At 49.4% G+C, this 22,689-nt stretch overlaps 1 protein-coding gene across 1 annotated transcript in view; it reads left to right on the forward strand.

The window, feature by feature from the left end:
• Window positions 1-22,689, forward strand: part of LOC119955420 (ral guanine nucleotide dissociation stimulator-like) — a 187,038-nt gene that overhangs the window by 882 nt on the left and 163,467 nt on the right. The window lies entirely within an intron of this gene.

Genomic DNA, 22,689 nt, shown 5'->3' on the forward strand with positions numbered 1-22,689 from the left:
TCACCCCCCCACCCCCGCCCCCAGCTCCATCAGCCACACAGCTTCCAGGAGAAGCTACACTCGATTGCAATTTCAATGCAAGTTTCACCCCCCCCACCCCCGCCCCCGCCCCCAGCTCCATCAGCCACACTGCTTCCAGGAGAAGCTACACTCGATTGCAATTTCAATGCAAGTTTCACCATCCTCCCCCCCCCCCCCCCCCCCATCCCAGCTTGTCTAAATATTGTCTTTTCCAATTAATGCATTTGATTAGAGGTTAAGGTTTAACGTTCGAACGTTACAAGTGCATCCCAGTAAATGCCTGGAGACAGACGGCCAGATACCGGGTTTGCGGGCAGGTATATCCCACCCACCCCTCTCCAATGTTGTTGGGTTTGAGCAGTAGCCCTCCCTCGGGGGGGGGGGTGGTGTGAACTGTGTGGTGTTTGTTACTCAGTGACACCCACCCCCTCAGTCAGTGACGCCCAGGCTTTGAATGATGTCATGCTTTTTCTTTTAACCATTACTTTATTCCACAGCTCACCCAAAGTAAGGAGCTTTGAAATCCCCAGGGGCATGTCTGTGACTGCACATGTGTCACCCTTCCCTGGTTACCTCTCAGGTAGTGTCTTTAATTAACCGAGACAGGCTCTTGATATTTGTCCCCCAGGTTGCAAACCTGCTGAATTCTCCCAAATGTTGTTCACACATAAATGTTCAGTAAAGTGTTGGCTGCAATCTGTTTACTCGCTGCCCCATCTCGGTGCCACTTCCCCCAAGCCATTTTATCAGCAGGGATGGACCTGGACTGTAAATGGGGAAAGGCCCCTCTCTCCAATATTGGGGCTGGTGTGATTGTGAGCTGTGTTTCCAGGTTATCAAGTGCAAACACTCCTCCCTGAGGTGTGCTGCGGCCCCTCATGGGCAATTGCGATGCAATTAGTACACGTTATTCAAGTGATAACCTGCCCATGGTATGAACACAAAGGAACACAGTCTGTCTGCAGCGTAGAACAGTGAGTGGGGCTTTGTGTGTTAAGGACAGGTCGGGTGGAAGATTGTTCAGCAGCTTCACGGTAATCTGCAAAGACATATCTGAGCATTATTGTTTGAAATCAACCCTGAGGAGATCACGACCCGATGTAGGTCATTGCAGTCAAGTAACTAATGGTGATTTCCATTCCATGTTTCACGATGGGCAGTTTTGCTTTGGGTGTTAAAGCAACATAGGATTGGACCATAAGAAGGCCATTCGGCCCATCAGGTCAGCTCCGCCATTCAATGAGATCATGACTGATCACTGCAGGACAGGCCGTTCGGCCCAACCAGTCCATACCAGCGTTTAAGTTCCACGAGTCTCCTCTCATCTTTCCTCGACTAAACCTAGCATCTATCGCGAGCCTCTTTCCTGCTCTCCCTCGTCTCTTTGCCCAGCTTCCCCGTATGTTAATGTGTGCTGTTAACCTCAACCATTCCCGGTGGGAACAAGTTCCACATTCTCACCACACTTTGGGTAAAAGTTTCAGAGAAGCAGGAGAAGTTTCTTCTGAATTCCCTATTGGATTTCTTGGTGACTGTCTTCGTGTTGCCAGCCTCTGGTTCTGCTATTCTCCACAAGTGGACACGTTCTCTCTGTATCCACTCCATCAGAACCTGCCGTAAATTTAACGGTCTCCTATTAAAGCTGAAGAGGTTTGAGAAGGCATGTTATACGATGTTTGGTGAATCGAAAAAAAAACAAAGGCCGCAGCACGGCTTACAGTTCAAAGATCCCAACCCGGACTACTGATCACGCTGGTCCCAGTGTGGGCCGGCTGTTCTAAGGTGAATTCATAAACCCAGCTGTGCGGGGAAGCCCGTATTCCGCGGGTCCCCACGGGAAGATCAATTGAGATGTCCCCATGGGCCTCATGAGGTTTATTACACCTCTGTAAGGGCACTCCTTTTTCAGGAGGAGTCCCAGCATTGCAAAACCGGTGCAGTTTGAGGGGGTGATATGTCTTCAGTTCTCAATCTGCTGTTTGTGATTTTCATTAATGACTTGGGTGAGGGAGTTGAAGGGTGGGTCAGTAAATTTGCAGACAATACAAAGATTGGTGGAGTTGTGGATAGTGAGGAGGGCTGTTGTCGGCTGCAAAGAGACATAGATAGGATGCAGAGCTGGGCTGAGAAATGGCAGATGGAGTTTAACCCTGAAAAGTGTGAGGTTGTCCATTTTGGAAGGACAAATATGAATGTGGAATACAGGGTTAACGGTAGGATTCTTGGCAATGTAGAGGAGCAGAGAAATCTTGGGGTCTATGTTCATAGATCTTTGAAAGTTGCCACTCAAGTGGATAGAGCTGTGAAGAAGGCCTGTGGTGTGCTAGGGATTGAATTTAAGAGCCGTGAGGTGATGATGCAGCTGTACAAAACCTTGGTCAGGCCACATTTGGAGTACTGTGTGCAGTTCTGGTCGCCTCATTTTAGGAAGGATGTGAAAGCTTTGGAAAAGGTGGAAAGGAGATTTACCAGGATGTTGCCTGGAATGGAAAGTAGGTCTTAGGAGGAAAGGTTGAGGGTGCTAGGCCTTTTCTCATTAGAACGGAGAAGGATGAGGGGCGACTTGAGAGAAGTTTATAAGATGATCAGGGGAATAGATAGAGTAGACAGTCAGAGACTTTTTCCCCGGGTGGAACAAACCATTATAAGGGGACATAAATTTAAGATGAATGGTGGAAGATATAGGGGGGATGTCAGAGGTAGGTTCTTTATCCAGAGAGTAGTGGGGGCATGGAATGCACTGCCTGTGGAAGTAGTTGAGTTGGAAACATTAGGGACCTTCAAGCAGCTATTGGATAGGTACATGGATTAGGGTAGAATGATGGGGTGTAGATTAATTTGTTCTTAATCTAGGACAAAAGTTCGGCACAACATCGTGGGCCGAAGGGCCTGTTCTGTGTTGTATTTTTTTTTAAATCTGGGGAAGGCAATCAGATCTGTCTTTGGAATGGAAAGAGGCAGGTGACCTCTGGCCACCCACCAGTTGTCTATCAACTCCTGGCGAGTCTGTTGAGACCCAACTTCAAAACTGCTCCACTGGCTGTTCAGAGCTTTCAGATCTCCCAAGGCGCTATATAAATGCATTGCAATTTCTGGCACCGGCAGGGTGGGCCGAATGGCCTCTTTCTGTGCTGCATCATTCTGTGATTCTAAGTCTTGTCTTCATTTCTGGTGCAGTTTGTTCAGTGTTGCCATGACGTTTGCCATTGCACATGCACTAAGGTCACTCGTGAGAAGCTGTGGTTTCCTCTTTGGAACAGATCCCAGTGAAGACTACAACTTCCACACGCCCCATATTCTTCCGTCTACCAGGCCCTGATGCCCAACTCAAGTAAAAGTGCTTCTGTAATAGCAGTGGGATTTGGAATACATTTTAATAAGGAATGGGATCAGGAGTAGCACCTGGCCTAGATTTTGCAGTCTAGACAAATGCACATCTTGTAGATAATACATGCGGAGCAGGAAGCGGCCGCTTGAGCTCGCTGCGCCGTTCAATGCGATCATGGCTGCTCTGAGTGTAGCCTACCCCCAATGACCGGTCGCCCCTTTGTTACCCAAGAATCTATCCAGCTCTGCCTTAAAAGTATTCAAAGACTCTGCTTCCGCTGCCTTTTGCGGTAGAGCACCCCGAACAGGCACCGGAAAGTGGCGACTAGGGGCTTTTCACAGTAACTTCATTGAAGCCTACTTGTGACAAACAGCGATTATTATTATGAAGAGAGTTTTAGAGACCATCCCCTGAGAGAAAAGCCTTCTTCTTAAATGGGCGACCCCTTATTTTTCAACGGTGACGGTGAGTATGATCCGCAGCCGCCGCATTCCAGGAGCCATTATGAGTAAGGAGCCACTGATGAGGTGCACAGGTTGTCACACCTTGGCGGTGTGCACTCCGTATCGCAGCTCCATTGGCTTGCTCCATTCACTGCCTTCACTTCAGTTAATGTGCCGGCTGTTACTGCCGGGCCAGGCACAGAGCATGTATTCGCAGAACATGAGTCTTTGTCTTGTTGGAACTGATCTGTGTGCTGTTAAATTGATGGATTTCAGTGAGACTGTCAATAAATTGATCATTTTTCAGGGTACAAAAATGGGAGCTTGTAAATGTCTTTTTTGCCTGTGTGAATTTTGTGATCGTGTTATCGTTGCTTTGGGGGGGGGGGGGGCGGGGGGGGGGGGGGGGGGCTGCAGATTCTTAGCAATCAGGATTTTGATTTTTGGCGTAGTTCTGTGCTTATTGAAGTGAGGAGCATTAGTGCTGGGCTTCCTGCTTTCCCCAGCTGGGGTTGCAACACCGGCAGTGTCAGAGTAAAAGCTCCTTCTGCTCTGCTCCGACAACAAACCACAGCCTCTTGGCTACTGCTGAGAAGGAAAAGACTTGCATTTATATAGCAACTTTCGTGACCGCAGACATCACAAAGTGCTTTCAGCCAATTAAATACTTTGCACGCCCAGCGACAGTTTTAATGCAGGAAAGGTGACAACTAATTTGTGGACAGCAAGATCCCATAAATAGCATTGTGGTAAAGACCAGATAACGTATTTCCTTTCTGCACTGTCGACGGGTTATTATCAGGGAGGACACCAGGGGGGACTCCCTCCTCTTCCTTGAATAGCATTATGGGATCTTTTACGCTCACCTGAGAGGGCAGTTGACGCCTTGGTTTAATGTCTGATCCAAAAGATGTCAACACCGACAGTGCAGCATTCCCTCAGAGCTGCACGGGAGTCTCAGCCGGGATTCTGTGCTCAAGTCTCTGGAGTAGGGTCAGTGTGACACTGGGAGCTAGCCACAGGCAGGAATTGCGATGGCCTGCTGAATCGGGGGGGAGCCAAAACGGGATTCTCCCTGGGCATCAAGCCTGCTGGGAGTCTCCCGGCTCACTCCACCAGGGCTGATCCGGGGTGGGATGGCCCCGCACAGGGGGCCAGCACGGCATGGAGAGCCTCACCCTGCTCCAGCTGCTGATACGGGCGTCAGCACGGGCGACGCGGGTCCACGCATGCGCGAGGGTTGCCGTCTCCGCGCCGGCCACGACACAACATGGCGGACAGCTACAGGGCCCCGGTGCGGAGGAACATAGGCCCCCACCGGGATATGCCCGCCCGCTGATTGGTAGGCCGTGATCGTGGGCCAGGCCACCGCGGAGACCTGCCCAGAGTCAGATCCTACCTCTCCCCCATCAGGCAGCCCCCCCGCAGCGTGAACGGCGAGGTTCCGCCGGGTAGGACCACTCAGAGAATGATGCCAGCGGGACTTGGCCAAATGCGGCGGGCAATCGGCCCATCGCGCGGGGAGAATTGCCGGGAGTGGCTGCGTTGAGCATCACCCGACAGGCTCCACGCCGACCTTGCCGGAGAATCGGCGGGCCGGCATCGGAGCGGCGTTGCGTGATTCTCCGACTCGGCCCAGGGTCGGAGAATCCCGTCTCAGGTTCCTGCTGGCCTTGACGAGGTTCTTATTGAGAGTGAGAGAGAGCACGCTAATTCCCATTTGCATTCATTAGAATGTGAATATCAGGCAGAAAGCCCAATCCGCCAGACTCCTGGGAAGCTCCAGCACCCCAAGGAGTCCAGGAGTCACGCGGGTGGGAATTAGCGCAAGCCCAGCCGAGCAGGGACCTGGCACCCTGGACTCCGACGTGACGCGAGGGGGGGGGGGGGCAAATACCCTCTCTACACCCACTCCAGGGTTCCCAGGGATGCCTTTCAGGGGAGCTGGGGGTTGTGTGGGGGGCTTGTGCTGGCTGGAGGGGCTCAGGTCAGAGGTCTTTTCCAGGATGGTCGTGTGATAGGACTTCCCTCTGTAGCTTTGGAAATCATTGAACAAGTCCAGCTGTAGTTTAAAGTTTACCCCCTGATGTAATGGAACCCTTTGATGATTCACCAAGCACGTTAATATCAATGATCTGTCAGAAGAAGGTGAAAGTCTTCCCTTTAATGTGTTGGAAACCGTTGAAGGGCTTTTTTCACAGGCAATTTCATTATCCTTTAACTTTTTCAAGCCTCTGGGCATGCTTAGAAGCCTAAAAATTTTGAGCTGCATTGTTTGCTTTCAATTTCAAGGGTCCATTGCCTTTTACAAGTTTCTTGATTGACAGGTCCAAGCTATTTCAAAGGAGGGATTTGTTCATATAGCTCTGCAGGAGTCCATTAATGCTGAAGTAGTTTCTCTTTTGAACAGGTGTTCCTTCTAACCAGAGTTTTTTTTACAAGAGTTGTTTCCTGATTCTGAAGGGCTCCCCAGAAAGAGCAGGTGAACCTTGGGGGTCACCATGCCAGCGATTGCACGGTGTGGCAAGGGGAGGGGGTGGGGGGGGGGGGGGGGAGGGGGTGAGCCTTGATCTGTGAAGTGGGGGACCTGTCGTCGGGTTTAGGCCCCGTCTCCTGAACGCAAGCGCAAAACCCGACCCTCTCCAAAAATGTTTCACTGTGCTATTGAATAGCACCTGAGCAGAGCTCCCAGTGCCTACGGGAAACACTTTGGTTTCCCCTCTGGTGGGAGTACGTAGAATTAACTTGAGAGAGAATTGCCCCCATGCTTTCCATTTCTGGCACCAACAGCTGATCGATCATCAAATTGTTACAGTACAGAAGAAGGCCATTCGGTCCATCATGTCTGCCCGGGCTCTCCTATGGAGCAATTCATGTACTGTCACCTCTCTGCCCTCTCTATTCACATCCCCGCTCATTCGTCCCTTTCCGATATTTGGAAAATTCAGGCAATGTAGAAATGCTGTGGTGGGGCAGCACGATGGCGCACTGGGTAGTACTGCAGTCTCACAGCGCCGAGGTCCCAGGTTTGTAACCATCAGGAGCATTTTCAATAGCTTCTTATTACTCCCATTGGGTGGAGTCCTGTTGTTCTTGAACTCAGACGCCATCATTCATTTAAGTTGTATTTGTTGAGTGGGGCGGGAAGGGGTATAGAGAATGGGGGTTGGGATTTAGCTCATGTAGGTGGTCTTCCTGCCCCTTTATGGGGGTGGTTTTGTCTCACTGAAACACATTTCTCAAACATGTTTGAAATCAACAAATGGTTGCCAGGTGCCAGGGTCCCAGGTTCGATTCCTGGTTTGGGTCACTGTCTGTGCGGAGTCTGCATGTTCTCCCAATGTCTGACTGGGTTTCCTCCAGGTGCTCCGGCTTCCTCCCACAGTCCGAAGACGTGCAGGTTAGGTGGATTGGCCATGATAAATTGCCCTTAGTGACCAAAAAAGGTTAGATGGGGTTATTGGGTTACGGGGATAGGGTGGAAGTGAGGGCTTAAGTGGGTCGGTGCAGACTCGATGGGCCGAATGGCCTCCTTCGACACTGTATGTTCTATGTTCGATGTTGCCTGTGTTTCCAATAACCCACGATGCACCTCAACACATTTTGCTCAACAAGGTTGCAACCTTGTAAAGATGCCAGATGTGGGATATTTTGGAATTGAAATGAAATGAAATGAAATACTTATTGTCACAAGTAGGCTTCAAATGAAATTACTGTGAAAAGTCCCTAGTCGCCACATTCCGGCGCCTGTTCGGGGAGGCTGGTACGGGAATTGAACCCGCGCTGCTGGCCTGCCTTGGTCTGCTTTCAAAGCTAGCCCAACTTCTGATTTTTGTTGTTGTTTATGTACCAGATGTTTTATAGGATTTAATGCCGTGACCACAGACCCACGCACAGGGCTGCCCTTTGAACTGTGGCAGTTCTTCCTCTGTCAACTATTTCTCACCGAGTGTGGCTATCGCCCCTGAGGTGCTACCAGAGCTCACCAGCTGTGCCCACTTTCCATCAGTCGTACTGTATAGCAGCCAGGAGTTGAAATTTTCACCAAAGCAAAGAGGAAATGCTGGAAAATCTCAGCAGGTCTGGCAGCATCTGTAAGGAGAGAAAAGAGCTAACGTTTCGAGTCCAGATGACTCTTTGTCATCTGGAAATCTCACGTTGCTATTTCTTCCTCCCCTTTCTAGCTGGTGGATGTAGGCCAATTGCAACATCCCTTCAGCCACCCAAGCCTCGATGAGCCAACTAGTACAGGCTTGGCTTTAGTCCGGGGCTTTTCTGGTCTGTCTGTCTTGGTTTCCTGCAGGAGAGGGACTTGAAACCTAAGCAACTGGGTGGAATTTATGAGCCAGGCCTTTTCCCAGTAACCTGGACCAGCTACTTTATCAACTGAGGTACCATCAAGTAATCAGGCGGAACCAGCATGGTTTTGTGAAAGGGAAATCATGTTTAACCAACTTATTGGAGTTCTTTGATGAAGTAACATGTGCTGTGGATAAAGGGGAACCGGTGGATGTACTAAGAACAAAGAACAAAGAAAATTACAGCACAGGAACAGGCCCTTCGGCCCTCCCAGCCTGCGCCGATCCAGATCCTTTATCTAAACCTGTCTCCTATTTTCCAAGGTCTACTTCCCTCTGTTCCCACCCATTCAGATACCTGTCTAGATGCCTCTTAAATGATGCTATCGTGCCCGCCTCTACCACCTCCGCTGGTAAAGCGTTCCAGGCACCCATCACCCTCTGCGTAAAAAACTTTCCACGCACATCTCCCTTAAACTTTCCCCCTCTCACCTTGAAATCGTGACCCCTTGTAACTGACACCCCCACTCTTGGGAAAAGCTTGTTGCTATCCACCCTGTCCATACCTCTCATAAGTTTGTAGACCTCAATCAGGTCCCCCCTCAACCTCCATCTTTCCAACGAAAACAATCCTAATCTACTCAACCTTTCTTCATAGCTAGCACCCTCCATAACAGGCAACATCCTGGTGAACCTCCTCTGCACCCTCTCTAAAGCATCCACATCCTTCTGGTAATGTGGCGACCAGAACTGCACGCAGTATTCCAAATGTGGCCGAACCAAAGTCCTATACACTGTAACATGACCTGCCGACTCTTGTACTCAATACCCCGTCTGATGAAGGCAAGCATGCTGTATGCCTTCTTGACCACTCTATCAACCTGCCTACTGTACTTAGATTTCCAGAGGGCATTTGATGGTTGGGAGTAACACATTGGTGTAAATATCAGGAGGCTCAGAGTATACATACATGGATCTTTTTTAAGTTAGCAGGATGTGACGAGTGATGCGTCACAGGAATCAGTGCTGGGACCTCAACTCTTATCAATTTATATAAATGACTTGAATGAAGGGCTGGTTGACGTACCGTCCTCCCCGAACAGGCGCCAGAATGTGGCGACTAGGGGCTTTTCACAGTAACTTCATTTGAAGCCTACTTGTGACAACAGGCGATTTTCATTCAAATGTGCTAAGATCGGAAAGTTTGTAAAGGGGGCATAAGGAGGCTACAGAAATAGAGATACGTTAAATGAATGGCCAAAGATCTGGCAAATAGGCAAATGTGAAATTGTCCATTTTGCCAGATGTAATTGAAAAGAAGCAATTATCTAAATGGTGAGAGCTTGCAGAGCCCTGAGATGCAGAGGGTTCAAGGTGTCCTAGTGCATGAATCACAAAAAAGCTAGTTTATAGGTACTGCAAGTAATTAGGAAAGATAATAGAATTTTATTATTTATTGCGAGGGGATTTGAATTCAAACGTTGTGAGGTTCTGCTTCAGTTATACAGGGCACCAGTGAGACCACATCTGGAATATTGTGTAATGTATTGGTCTCCTTATTTAAGGAAGGATGTAAATGCGTTGGAAGCAGCTCATAGAAGGTTTACCGGAATAAGACCCGGAATAGGCGGGTTGTCTTATGAGGAAAGGTTGGACAAGCCGGGTTTGTATCCATTGGAGTTTAGGAGAGGAAGATGTGACTTGGTTGAAACATACAAGATACTGGGGGGTATTGTCAGGGTGAATGTGGAGAGGATGTTTCCTCTTGTGGGAGAATCTACAACCGGGCGGGGTCACTATCTAAAAATAAGAGGTTGCCCATTTAAAGTGGAAACGAGGAGAATTTGTTTCTCTCAGAGGGTCGTGAGGAACTCTCTTCCTCAAAGGGCAGTGGAAGCAGAGTCTTTGAATATTTTTAAGGCAGAAGTGGATAGATTCTTGGTAAGCAAGGGGGTGGAATGTGATCCAACGACTGGGATGCAGATTTGAGGTTACTATAGCATCAGACATAAATAGCAGAGGAGGTTCGAGGGGCTGAATGATCTACTCCTTCCTGTTCCTTGTTCGCAATGATTGATCAGAATGAAAGAAATCGATGAAGAGTACGATGTCAATGACCATTATCCTGAGTTAGTAATGCTGAGCCTTTTATTTTTTCTTTGTAATCTTTCAAAAGTATTTTATAAATTAATATTTTTTTTAAAATATTTTTTTTTTGTTATGAAAAGTCTATCCTTGTGTACCGGGGAGAAAAATGAATACTCCAGTTACCCTGAGTGCAGGAACTTCCATGGGTCCACTCCTCCCAGCCCCCTCATAAGCCCAGACAGCGCCTCTGACCACCTTGGCTCTGAGCCCTTTGTTGGCCTCCGCCACCCTCCGCAGCTCCTCACCCTCGAGGTGAACTGGTTACTGTGCTGCGACAGAGCCTCCTCCACCCCCTTCAGCTTCTCTCCTTGCTCCCGCACCTCGGCCGCTGTCTTCAACGCTGCCGCCGTCACCGGGGCCATCGCCTCCTCCACCCACTCCTTCATCGCAGCCATCATCTCCTTTCTCAACACCTCCACGTGCTTGCCGAACTGCCTCTCGAATTCTCCGGCCATATCACCTCGGTCAGCGTCTTTACTGCGAAGGGCGCGCGGCCCCACCCAGCGATCTAGCCGCCGCCATCTTTCCTGCTGCCGGGCTCACCCGTTTGCTCGACGGCAAACTTTCGCTCGCCCCCTTCTTATCAGTGGCTTTCGCCTGGGTCTTCGACATCCCCAATCTTCCTTATACTTTCCTGCACCACCTTGTTCTAAAACTGCCACTGCAACAGGGCATTAAAATCCAAAAACCAGAGCCTCGAGCAGGAGCCATCCAAAGTGCGACTTCCATCTTCTTGCCGCCACCGGAAGTCAGCGTGCCTTACGTTTTCACCCCATCAGCCAAGCCATTAACTGCCGCAGATCTCTTGTCCCCTGCATTTCCTGGAAGTGTTTGGCAACATTCCTCAATTGAAGGGCTTGATCTGGTTTTCGAAACAGCCCCAGCCGATTGATAATCCAGCGAACACTGGCTATTGGATTCCCATTTCTGGAGGCTGGTTGTTGCAGTCAACTTATTATAATGTTCTTAAATCTAAACTGGCTGCCGATAACTGTCTTCTACCATTAGCTAACCCATCCCTACATTCCACCCCTCCGCCCCCCCCAACCCCCCCACCCCTCCGCCCCCCCCAACCCCCCCACCAACCCCCAGCACTCTCTCTTAGGGAACCCAAACCCTAATCTAACCTTCTGTTCCCCTCTCCGACAGACCTTGAGACTATGCCAATGGTTCTCGCCCCAGTCACAATGGGTTATGATATGATTCATTTAGCCCTGGCTGGCTCCAAATTGTTGCTGTTTTAGCAGATCCTGTTTAGTTGCCTGCTTCAATTACAGAATATATTGCAATCACCGTGGAAGGATCTGGAAGTTTCACAGTAAAATTGGGGGAACTATCCAGTGAGTTATAACTTTGCATTCAACAACAATACGTAACATCTTTAACATGCGAAAACATTCTAAGGCGCTTCATGGGAGCATTATATGACGCCGAGTGTCACAAGGAGCTATTTGATTGACACTTGGTAGTACAGGATTTGGATATTGTTGAAAAGAGAAACATGCTGCTGAAGTTTTTCACCTCACACTCATCAGGACAATTGTAAGAATGCCAAATTTCAAAAGATCACAATTTATACTCCAGCAACACAGGGTGCTGCTTGGTTGGCAAGTCGACTCTGATAGGCTGAGGCGTTGCCATGGCGGAAGCAGGAAGGAAGGATAGGCTCCTCTAGCTCCCGGGTAATTCAAAAAAAGTACAAGGCTTGAATCTATTAGCCCAGATGGCCAAAAGCTTCATCAAAGAGACAGGTCTTTAGGAGTTCACAGTCTTACATGGCAATCAGTGTAAAGTTTTTCCACCATTAAATATTAACATATCAGCGTGAAAGATTTTATACTGGTGTGGCAGAGTAATCCAGAACTTCTAATCATGTTGTGTATCTGGTAATCCAGCATTATAAGGATCTGGAACTGTATCCATAATGTATCATGCACGGGAGATGTGCTGGCCTATTAATGATTAACGCTTAATAATCGATGGTCCTGTTACTCATTTTTAAAAATAATTCCAATTAAGGGGCAATTTAGCATGGCCAATCCACCTACCCTGCACATCTTCGGGTTGTGGGGGTGAAACCCACGCAGACACGGGGAGAACGTGCAAACTCCACACGGACAGTGACCCAGAGCCGGGATCGAACCTGGGACCTCTGCGCCGTGAGGCAGCAGTGCTAACCACCGCGCCATCGCGCCGCCCCTCCCGTTACTCATTTAAAGCCAACTTTGTGCTTTGAATCAATCTCCGAATGTATTGTAGCTGTTCAAGGTTCAGCTTGGGTACGACATGAAGAGGATTGTTTCCATGGTGACGGTGCTCTGCCTCCAGGAAGTGTAGCTGCAAAGCTGTTTCCCTGATTAATGCTCCCATATGGAGCTGGTTTATTGCAGGATGTGTGGGGGGAAATTAACCTGCGCACTGGGAGTCGGCAGATTCTCGACCTTTATCGTGTTGGCATGTTGAAATGCCCATCACCCTGCCTCCCAGTTGGAAGTGCGGTTGAGGAGGGCAGGCTGGTGGGCGATATGTTGGCGTGTGCCATTGTAGCAAATGTTAATGATCTGTGACGATCGAGCACGAGAGGTTTTTTGCCTCGAAGTAACAAGCTTTTTTCTGTGAAGGTCACTGTAACGCATTTTTTTAAAAAGTACGCTATCAGCACATTTGATCATTAAATAGTGCCCAACATTTATTCCTCACTGATCGTCAATGAAACAGACGATCTGGTGATTATCGCATTGCTGGTTGTGGTATCTTCCTGTGCGCACGCTGGCTGCCGTGTTTCCTCCATGACACCGGTGACTACGCGTCGACAAGTGTCTCGTCAGCTGCAAAGCACACCGTGGCCTTTGAGGTTGCGAAAGGTGCTACAGAAATGCAAACCTTTCCCTCTCAAAACTGTGTCATCGCCGGCTGTAAGAACTCTGAAAAGGTCAGCACTGGGTCAGCCCGTGGCAGGGCGATGCTGGTTACTCCCAGGTTCTGGTGTGAATTGTCTTAAGTGGTGAAATTTAACGTGTGCATCTTCTGTTGGCAGCATTGTTGTACAAAGATACTAAACGTGCCAGCTTCCTACTGGTGCAGGGGCATGTTTTAGCAGCAGGCAGTGATTGCTAGAGAGAGGTGTTGCTGAACTAAAGGAAGCCAACAAGCTGGCATTGATGGGGATTTTAGAAACTGCTGTCGAAGTTTGCTAGTTAATAATCTTTATTATTGTCACAAGTAGGCTTACATTAACACTGCAACGAAGTTACTGTGAAAAGCCCCTAGTGGCCACACTCAGGGCCGGCTCAAGGTACCGGCAACTCGGGCAGTCGCCCGGGGCGCCATGTGCTAGGGGGCGCCATCAAGGAGTGCGTGGCCGGCGTCAGAGACCCGGCGCCGCGTAAAAGACTCGGGACCCGCGCATGCGCGGTTGGGCCGGTGCCAACCAGCGCATGCGCGGTGGCCGCCCTCCCCCAGGCCGCCCTCCCCCAGGCCGCCCCGCACAAACATGGTGGATAGATCCAGGCTCGCCGGTGGATCTCGGTCCTCCCCCTCGGCCCCCCCGCTCCCCGCCCCTCGGCCCCCCCGCCCCCGAAGGGCGCCGAAGTTCAGCTTGCCCGGGGCGCCAGCAACCCTAGGGCCGGCGCTGGCCACACTCCAGGTGATATGCATCACTGTAAATATACAAGGGGTTAATGTAAATACACTACAGCTAAGTAAACACTAGAGGGAGCACCAGAGACGTCATGACATACAGACATACAGCTAATGAACACATAGAATAGGACACGACCAATGGGCAGTCAAGACACTCAGAGGTGACATGACCACTAGGGGGCATTACACAACCCATATATAGGACAGGGCACACATGCTCTGTCCCTTTCCACAGGTGACACTTAGAGAGAAGGACAGGTATCCATCCATACTTCCATCCTATCCCCATAACCCAATATCCCCTCTAACCTCTTTGGACACAGAGGACAATTTAGAATGGCCAATCCGCCGACTGTGGGAGGAAACCGGAGCACCCGGAGGAAATCCACGCACACACGGGGAGAACGTGCAGACTCTGCACAGACAGTGACCCAGCCGGGAATCGAACCTGGGACCCTGGCGCTGTGAAGCCACAGTGCTAACCACGTGTGCTATCGTGCTGCCCTTTCTGAGACAACCAATCCCGAGCCAGCAGAAACAAATTGGGGATGTGCCGCATGTGCATCGGGCTCCTCCTGGCCCTGCAGCAAAACGAGACAGGTCACTGCTGTCTCCTACTCTATCACGAATTCGGCACAGCGCCGTCACTAATGAACTCCCGCCCAACGCATGCAGTTGTATAAAAGTGAAAAATAAATGAATTCTGCCTGGCGATGTCTATTACTAACAGACCTTCTGTTTGGGCTGTGATTTGCTTTTCATTTGAACAACATGGTTTTATTTCTCGGCATCATTTCAGTCGATGTGCAGGGTACTTTTTTTTTCCCAATTTTGGTTGCATAAATCACTCTGAGATGACTCAGAAAAACCCAGCTCCTGCTATAAATAGTTTGTCGTGATGTCTGACTCACTCTGTCAGAATATGTCTCGGTCGTGCCTCCACTTGTACAGTAAGCCAGCGTTAAATATCCCCAAGTGGCAGAGATATCACTGCTGTCTCCTCTCGATGGCTGCACGGGTAAATGCACAGATCCAGACCAAGGCCTTTCCCCTCCCTGCCTCGCTGTAACGTCTCTGATGCACCATCGATTGCACGTGAGGCGAGTGATTTACCAAAGTCAGGCTTTAATTAACTAGAACACAGCCTGGCGATCGTCTACAGTGCAAAGGGACGATCGTCAGGCTTCTGAGCATTTATACCTCGTTGATAGAGGCGTGGTTAACTCAGCCTCTCGGCCAATCGGTCGAGAAGCACATGACCGACCAGGGCCAATGGTAAGCCGACGTTCTGTCGACTATTTGGCCGGCAGGAGGTTTACCCTCCTCACAGACCAACGGTCAGTAGCCTTCATGTTTGATAATGCACAAAGGGGCAAGATCAAAAATGACAAGATTTTACGGTGGCGGATCGAGTTGTCCACGTACAACTATGATATCTTGTATCGTCCTGGGAAGCTCAATGAGCCTTCCGATGCCCTGTCCCGCGATACCTGCGCCAGCGCGCAGATAGACCGCCTCCGCTCCCTCCACGCGGACCTCTGCCATCCAGGGGTGACCCGTCTCTACCATTTCATTAAGACCCGCAACCTGCCTTTCTCCATCACGGAAGTCAGGACAGTAACCCGTGACTGCCACATCTGCGCCGAGTGCAAACCGCACTTCTACCGCCCCGAGTTTGAAAAGTTCTGTAGAGTTCGGAGTTTGCGGGCTGATGCGGAGGCATTCGGGCTTGATGCGGAACTCCATCTTCAAAGTTGTAGTTAATTAAATTGATGCACCATCGATTGCACGTGAGGCGAGTGATTTACCAAAGTCAGGCTTTAATTAACTAGAACACAGCCTGGCGATCGTCTACAGTGGAAAGGGACGATCGTCAGGCTTCTGAGCATTTATACCTCGTTGATAGAGGCGTGGTTAACTCAGCCTCTCGGCCAATCGGTCGAGAGGCACATGACCGACCAGGGCCAATGGTAAGCCGACGTTCTGGCCCAATGGCAGACGAGTATGCAGATCATATCATCACAGTCTCCCAACTTCCGACGACCACCCCCACCCTGAGATCTCAGCCCTCCTTCAGCTCTGACCTTTTGAATGTCCCTGATTTTACTGTCAGCTGCCTGGGCCCTAGGTTCTGGAAGTCTCCTCTCACTCTACCAATGCAAGTCTCGTTTCTTTAATCTGCCACCACTTTTACTGAAAAATGAAATGAAAATCGCTTATTGTCACAAGTAGGCTTCAATGAAGGTACTGTGAAACGCCCCTAGTCGCCACATTCCGGCGCCTGCTCGGGGAGGCTGTTACGGGAATCGAACCGTGCTGCTGGCCTGCCTTGGTCTGCTTTCAAAGCCAGCGATTTAGCCCAGTGTGCTAAACAGCCTCCCCTTTTTCATAAAATCGACAGGCTTTATACGTCCGAGCATGATTGTGGAGGCAGTGGCAACGTCCCTGGACTGCTAATCCACAGATCCACTGTTCTGAGGGTTGTAGGTTCAAATCCCACCACAGCGGCCGATGGGACTTAAATGCAGTTAATAAATCTGGAATCGAAAAGCTCGTCTCAGTGAAGGTGACCATGGCAACTCACAGGTTGTTGTAAAACCCTATCTGGTTCACTAATGCTCGCTTCAGGGAAGGAAATCTGCCGTCCTTATCTGGTCTGGCCTACTGGGCATAAACTGGTGGAATGGATGAACATATAATAGATGGAATATTGAGTTGATGTATTTTGACGGGAGGAGTGAGGGGAGACAACGTAAGCTAAATGGTAGAATGTTAAACAGGGTATTGGAACAGAAAGACCTGGAAATATTCATGCACAGATTTTGGAGGCAGAACAAGCCAAACATGTCAGATCTTGGGATTTATAAATTAAAGCATAAAATGCAAAAGTCAGGGAGTTCTGCTAACTCTATTTAAAACACTAGTTTAGCCCCAGCTTGAGTATTATGTGCAGTTCCTGGGGAATTAAGAAGGGTATGAAGACTTTGACACAAAGAGATAGACTGGAGGGGTTCCAGCGGTGAGGACTTCAGGTACTTGGATAGACTGGAGAAGCTGGTAGATTTGACAGAGGTGTGAAGTGTTTAAGTAGAGCAAGTGTTTAGGTGGAGCAAGGGGTGACATGGTGGCACTCTTACCTCAGAGCGCCAGGGACGCGGGTTCAATTCTGACCTTGGGTGCGTGTGTGTGTGTGGAGTTTTCACTTTCTCCCCGTGTCTGTGTGGGTTTCCTCCGGGTGCTCCGGTTTCCTACCACAGTCCAAAGCAATGCAGATTAGGTGGGGTTACGGGGATAGGGCAGGGTAGTGGACCAAGGTCGGGTTCTCTTTCAGAGGGTCGGTGCAGACTCGATGGGCCGAATGGTCTCCTTCTGCACTGTAGAAATTCTACATGTGACTCCTGACCCACAGCAATGTGGTTGATCTTTAAATGCCCTCTGAATAGCCGAGCGAGCCACTCCGCTCAACGGCTATTCAGAATGGGCAACTAATCATAGAATTTACAGTGCAGAAGGATGGCCATTTGGCCCATCGAGTCTGCATCGGAAAGAGTACCCTACCCCAAGGTCAAACAACTCCACCTATCCCCATAACCCAGTAACCCCACCCAACACTAAGGGCAATTTTGGACACTACGGGCAATTTATCATCATGGCCAATCCACCTAACCTGCTGGGCCGGCCAGCGACGCATACACATCCCCGTGAAAGAATTTGTTTAAAAAGCAGCTGAGAGACAGGTTGGCCGTGATCTAACTGATGGGGCCACATTAGCCTGAGGGGCTGAATGGCCTCCCCTTCTCCCTGTGTTCACATTGAGTCCAGTCTCTCTGGATGGAGTCAAGCTGCTTCGTGTACAGTGAGTCACTTCGAACTGTGGAGACTGTCGGAGGCAAGTCAACCCGGATCATGGGGTTGACTGCTCCAGTGTGGGGCCTGAAACCACAACTTTCTGACTCATAACCCACAGCGCAGCAACGCAGACAAGCAGGCAAAGCGTTCTCTCTGCCTGTCTGCGCTGAAATCAAAACAGAGCAGCCCCGACTCCAAACCTGGCTTCTTCCTCCCCAGGGGTGCAGAATCTTTCTCTCCCTTATCCGAGACGGAGAATTGTGAAATCCCAGCTGGCGTCACCTAACTTGCTGTTTCGTTTGCTCAATTCATCACATTGTGATTTGATTCATTCGGTGCAGTTTGCCTTCTGACCATCAGATGGAGCCATTGTCTCACTCCCCTGGCAGCAAATCTCATCACCAATTGTTCCAAAAACGACAGCACCTTTAGCATTAAAGGTGTTTCACAGGAACATTCAGCCCCTCGAGCCTTGTTTCGTACTATATCATGAGATCATGGCTGATCTGTGACGTAACTCGGTAGACCTACTTTGTCCCACATCGCCTAATGCCATTGGTTTACAAAAATCTTATTCATTAAACAAATGTCAAAGTTTTTTTAAAAAATTCAATTCTGGGATCTGGACGTCGCTGGCTGAATCGGATTTATTGCCCATCCCTAGTTACCCTTCAGAGAATGGTGGTGAGCTGCCTTCTTGAAACACTGCAGTCCTTGAGGTGTAGGCACACCCACAGTGCTGTTAGGGAGGGAGTTCCAGGGTTTTGACCCAGCGACAGTGAAGGAACGACGATATATTTCCAAGTCGGGACGGTGAGTGACTTGGAGGAACCTCCAGGGGGTGGTGTTCCCAGGTATCTGCTGCCTTTTGTCCCTCTAGATCAGAGACGTTGTGTGTTTCGAAGTTCTGTCGAAGGAACCTTGGTGAATTCCTGCAGTGCATCTTGTAGCTGGTACACACGGCTGCCATTGTTCATCGGTGGAGGAGGGAGTGACTGTTTGTGGAGGGGGGAGCAAACAAGCTTTGTCCTGGATGGTGTCGAGCTTCTTGAGTGTTATTGGAGCTGCACTCATCCAGGCAAGTGGGAAGTATTCCGTCACACTCCTGACTTGTGCCTTGCAGATGGTGGACAGGCTTTGGAAAGTCAGGAGGTGAGTTACTTGCTACTGGATTACTAACCTCTGACCTGCTCTGATAGCCACAATATTATCATGGCTAGTCCAGTTCAGTTTCTGCTCTATGGTAACCCCCCAGGATGTTGGTAGCGGGGGATTCAGCGATGGTGATGCCATTAAATGTCAAGGGGCGATGGATAGTTTCTCTCTGGTTGGAGATGGTGATTATCTGGCACCTTTCTGGCACGGATGTTACTTGTCACTTGAAAGCAAAGCCTGGATATTGTCCAGAACTTGCTGCATTTAGACAAAACGTGACGGTGAAAGTTAGAGAGCTATTAGGTCAGGTGACACAAAAGCGAGTCAATGTTTTACGGTTCAACCCACAAAGGAAATCAATTAATATTCTGGTTTTGGTTGACGGTGTCAGAGTTGGCTTTATTTTAATTTACAGACCCACTGGAATCATTTCTTGAATGAAATCTCTGCTGGTGTCAGCTGCCCGTGGCTTTGACCCTCCCTACATCTGGAACCTGCTCCAGCCTCACAAGATGCTGTGCTGGCCAGCGCTGGTCTCCCCCCCCCCCCCCAACCTCCCCCCCCCCCCCCCAACCTCCCCCCTCCCCCCCCCCCAAACCACCACTACTTGCTTCAATCGCCTAGTGGGTGCACCTCACACAACACACCAGGGACTGCAGCGGTTCAAGAAGGCAGCTCACCACCACCTTCTGAAGGGCAGCTAGGGATGGGCAATAAATGCTGGGCCTAACCAGCGACGCCCACATCCTGTACATGAATAATTAACAACACGTGCGGCCAGCTACCTTGATTTTACATTCTGCAATCTAGGCCTCTCTGCCCCTCTCCCCTCTTTAAGATGCTCTTTCAAACCTGCCTCCTAGAAACAAGTGTTTGTCCATTTACACTAGAGCTCAGACATAGCTCAGTATTGCCTCTAAACCAGATGGGTGTGGGTTTGTGCAAACCCCCCCCTGCTGTAGCACACCTGTAGAGTGGGCCGTGTGCTCCCCATAACCACAATCTATTAAAAGTTGTGGGTCAGGTGAACTCCATAATACACTTTGGGGTTCTCTAAACCCTGGCCGATAATAGCTGTTTATAGCTGTGACCTCACTTTACCAGCTGCTTAATGCTTTGGGGGGGGAGGGGGGGGGGGGGGGGGGCTGTAGTCGTGAACAGGTATTAAATGCAAGTTGTTGGAAGTTCAGATTGGATGGAGTCATGTTAACCCTCCGACGTGCCGTCCAATCACTTTGGCCTTTGGTCAGGCAACAAAGGAATTGTTAATCAATGTGTTGATGCTTCAGAAACAAACTTTCCTCGTGACTGTAAAATTATTGACCTCCGTTACTCATTATCCCTTGCTGGTGAAGCTTTTTCTTGGTAAATGCCTTGCTCGTAGAATCCTGGGAAAACTGGAAGTTTTGTTACCGTCAGCGACAGTAAAGGTCCAAGAATCAGAGGTCAGAATGAGCTGAAACGTAATCCTAACGCTGCATCTGTAGAAAATCGGGCATCTCGCAAACTGCATCCCAGCGATAACCATAACCTCCAGGAGCGAGGTAAAAGAGCAACAAATAAGTCAACTTTCTCTTTCGAGCAGAGAAAATTGGGCAGCACGGTAGCATGGTGGTTAGCATAAATGCTTCACAGCTCCAGGGTCCCAGGTTCGATTCCCAGTCTGCATGTCCTCCCCGTGTGTGCGTGGGTTTCCTCCGGGTGCTCCGGTTTCCTCCCACAGTCCAAAGATGTGCGGGTTAGGTGGATTGGCCATGCTAAATTGCCCATAGTGTCCTAAAAAGTAAGGTTAAGGGGGGGTTGTTGGGTTACGGGTATAGGGTGGATACGTGGGTTTGAGTAGGGTGATCATTGCTCGGCACAACATTGAGGGCCGAAGGGCCTGTTCTGTGCTGTACTGTTCTATGTTCTATGTTCTAAAACTGAAGGGAGATTTAATAGAAATGTTCAAAATTACGAGGAGTTTTTGGGCGGCTCGGTAGCACAGTGGTTAGCACTGTTGCTTCACAGCACCAGGGTCCCAGGTTCGATTCCCACTTGTCGCACTGTTTGCGCAGAGTCTGCACGTTCTCCCAGTGTCTGCGTGGGTTTCCTCCGGATGATCCGGTTTCCTCCCACAAGTCCCGAAAGACATCCTTGTTAGGTGAATTGGACATTCTGAATTCTCCCTCTATGTACTCTGTTATGTACCAGGGTTTAGAGAGCCCCAAAGTGTATCATGGAGTTCACCTGACCCACAACTTTTAATAGATTATGGTTATGGGGAGCACACAGCCCACTCTACAGGTGTGGTACAGCAGAAATGGAAAAGTATTTTTTAAAGCAAAACAATGTTTATTTTATCAATTTAAGTTAACCTTTTAAAAACATACAGTGAACATCTTAGCAACCATTAATTCAAATACAACCCCCAAAGAATACAACACTAAGTAATCCTTTAAGCTTTCCTTTTAACATCCATAAGACTTAAAACACCTTTTACCAGAAGCACATCAGGTTAAAGTCATTACTGTTATTAGTTTTAAATCACCAGGATCGATTTACAGTCTTTACGTTACAGAGAGAGATTCATGCACCTTCTGGCTGTGACTGCAGCTATCCAGCTCTGAAAACTAAACTAAAACACACCCTGCATCAAACAGCCTAAAACAAGAGTAAAAAGCTGACAGACAGCCCAGCTCCACCCACACTCTGACACCACTGCACTAATATGAGCAGCCAAACATTTCTTAAAGCGACATTCTCATGACAACCCAAACAGGCGCCGGAATGTGGCGACTAGGGGCTTCTCACAGTAACTTCATTGCAGTGTCAATGTAAGCCTGCTTGTGACAATTAAGATTATTATTATTAGAGTAAGCAGGGAGAAACTTTCCTCTGGCAGGAGACCCGGTAAGCAGGAGACACAGATTTCATGGAATTGGCAATACATCCAGAGGGGACATAGGGAGAATTTATTTCATACACCAAGTTGTGTGGAATAGGCGTCTGAAAGGGCGCTGAAAACAAATTCACTGATTTTCAGAAGGAAATTGGATCAGCGCTGGAAGGGGATAAATGTACAGAGTTACAGGTAAATGGGGCTGATTGGATGGCTTTTCAAAGGGCCAGCACAGCTACAGCGGGCCGAACGGACTCCTGCTCTACTCTATCATTCTGGAATTCTATCCTGAGAGGCTTCATTTTAGCTGTCGAATAGCTTAATCGCTGGATTGATTCATGATGAGATGCTCTGAGATGGGCCAATGGTTCCTGGGCAGTGGCTACACAAAGCTTCACGCTGGCTATGGTGGTACTCTGGGACAGGCTGAGAATCAATAGCCGTCTGTTTACAAAACAAGACTGTTGACTTTCAGGATCCCCAGTCCTGACGGTGAGGTGAAGGTCAATGTGTTTGGATTCTCAATGCCGTACATTAGGCCCGTTCTTCCTGTACAAGCAGCCTCAGATTGTGGGATTGGGTGAGTTTGACAGCAACGCCATTTTGCTCTTGCCGCCCATACGAGTAACAGAAATGCCACCTAGTGCCACTGCCACCCCCCCCCCCACCCCCCCCACACCCACCCACACCCCGCCCCGGTAGGCCTACACATCTTACCTTTGCAGGTAATGATCCAATTCCCTTGCCCTTGTGTGCACCATACTCTCAGGCAGCACATTCCAGATCCCAACCTCTCGCTGTGTGATAAGAGTCCTCATGTCGCCATTGCTTCTTTCGCCTTCCCGTCCTCGACCCTTCGACCAATCACAGAACTGTTGCGGTGCAGAAGGAGGCCATTCAGCCCATCAGGTTTTTACCGGCTCC

This window comes from Scyliorhinus canicula, chromosome 21 (genome assembly GCF_902713615.1).
Source record: "Scyliorhinus canicula chromosome 21, sScyCan1.1, whole genome shotgun sequence".
NCBI classification, from domain to species: domain Eukaryota; kingdom Metazoa; phylum Chordata; class Chondrichthyes; order Carcharhiniformes; family Scyliorhinidae; genus Scyliorhinus; species Scyliorhinus canicula.